The sequence below is a fragment of the Sinocyclocheilus anshuiensis genome, unplaced genomic scaffold (assembly GCF_001515605.1).
Source record: "Sinocyclocheilus anshuiensis isolate Anshui unplaced genomic scaffold, SAMN03320099.WGS_v1.1 scaffold429, whole genome shotgun sequence".
In the NCBI taxonomy this organism is placed as follows: domain Eukaryota; kingdom Metazoa; phylum Chordata; class Actinopteri; order Cypriniformes; family Cyprinidae; genus Sinocyclocheilus; species Sinocyclocheilus anshuiensis.
In genome coordinates, this window is record NW_015539859.1 from 432418 (window position 1) to 434326 (window position 1909).

Genomic DNA, 1909 nt, shown 5'->3' on the forward strand with positions numbered 1-1909 from the left:
TATATATATATATATAAGAAACCCACCCTTAACCCATCTCTTTTAGAGAACTACAAACCGGTTTCCCTTCTTCCTTTCATTGCAAAAACACTTGAACGAGTTGTGTTCAACCAAGTCTCAGCCTTTCTCACACAGAACAACCTCCTGGACAGCAACCAATCTGGCTTCAGAAGTGGACATTCAACCGAGACTGCCTTGCTCTCAGTTGTTGAAGCCCTAAGACTGGCAAGAGCGGCTTCCAAATCTTCTATACTTATTTTGCTGGATCTGTCCGCTGCTTTTGATACGGTGAACCACCAGATCCTCCTGTCAACCCTATTGGCAAAGGGCATCTCAGGAACCGCACTCCAGTGGTTTGAGTCTTACCTGGGATAAAACTGGATGTGTGTCAGTATTTTGAATATGTCCATTAGGTCTATACCTGGTGCTGTCTGTGTCCATAATATTAATCAAACTACAACAAAAAGAGAGAATCACTCACTGCTCTTGACTGAATCACTTTTGTTGCTTTAATAACAATCAGTGTCATTTTAATTCATACAGTGAAGACTATGCTCTGTTATCTTGCATGTGACTATTCAGTTTCTGTGGTATTTCTTACCTGAAAACTACTTAGACATACCTGAAAAACTAATTCACTGCTTTTATCATTTGTATTTTAGTTCTACTGTATTTATTTGTGCTATTGCTTGTAATTTATTTTTATTTTATTACTAGATGCCTCCTTGTCTTTAATCACGTTTGGACTTTATATTAGTTAAGCTAGTAGTTTATGATGTGCAATAGAGAATTGTTACATTTCACTGGTATCTACAATGTTGTAACAACCTTTTTTATTTAGAGTGCACAGTTATGTGGGTCAAAAACAACGAAATGAAACTTTTAATGAATTTAATGAAAGACACTTTTGTTTTCACCCAGTTGGAGAATTAATATCACTTATTTCATTAAGAATATCTCTACTGTGTTGTTGGGTTTTACATATCTGTATTTACATAACTGTACTGACAAACTACAGAAACTTGAATTTCACAAATTGTGTCATAATAATGAAACAAACAAACATTCAGGCAATCCTGATTCAAGTTAGCCTTAATGAGCTGTCAAAATAACACACAATCATGCGAGTTTAGATCAAACACATTTACTGCATTAAATGAATAGTATTGCTGTAGTTATCAGAGTCTGTACATTTAATAAAAACGATTCGGATCCACAAACAAACGCGATTTTGCCCGTAAGCTCTTAATGTTGTCGGACTGTTAATGATTGTATAACGTCTGTTTGTGTGGATTCAAAACAAACAAACAAACAGGAGTCTGTCGGTAAGATGTCTTAATCGGAAACGGTTTTACACACTTTAATGGGAAAACCTTTATTCTCCGGGCTATCATCCCTTATTATTATGAACGTATAAAGAGAAACACTAGTACGAAGTGGTGAAGGAACTGTCGAGTAGCTACTTATTCCCTCCGCGGCCCTATTTCTTCTCTACACAAACCTATCAAATCAAACAGCAAACTCTACAAACACTTCACTAACCAGTTACATTTTTATAATCACCAGGCAAAAATCAGATGTGTGACACGACCATTACAAATACAAAACATATAATGCATTTCGAGAAGCGATAAACACTCACCAGAGAAACTTTGAAGAGTTCAGCTCCGCCATAGAAACGACAATGACGTCACCCCCTCCCAAACCCACACGCGCGCGCTCACACCCACACACACACACACGCGCACACACACACACACATGTTGTGTTTCCATGTTTTATGGGGACATTCCATAGGCGTAATGGTTTTTATACTGTACAAACTGTATGTGCTATTGCCCTACACCAACCCTACCCCTAAACCTACCCCTCACAGGAAACTTTGTGCATTTTTACTTTCTCAAAAAAA

General features: G+C 37.5%; 1 protein-coding gene across 2 annotated transcripts in view; it reads right to left on the minus strand.

Annotated features, from left to right (window-relative positions):
* The window catches only part of raf1a (Raf-1 proto-oncogene, serine/threonine kinase a), a 29377-nt gene extending 27666 nt beyond the window's left edge, over positions 1–1711 (minus strand). For both annotated transcript variants that reach the window (XM_016481254.1, XM_016481253.1), the window contains exon 1: positions 1643–1711. The gene's annotated coding sequence lies outside the window, so the exon portion shown is untranslated. The remainder of the gene's footprint in view (positions 1–1642) is intronic.
* Positions 1712–1909: the final 198 nt, after the last annotated feature.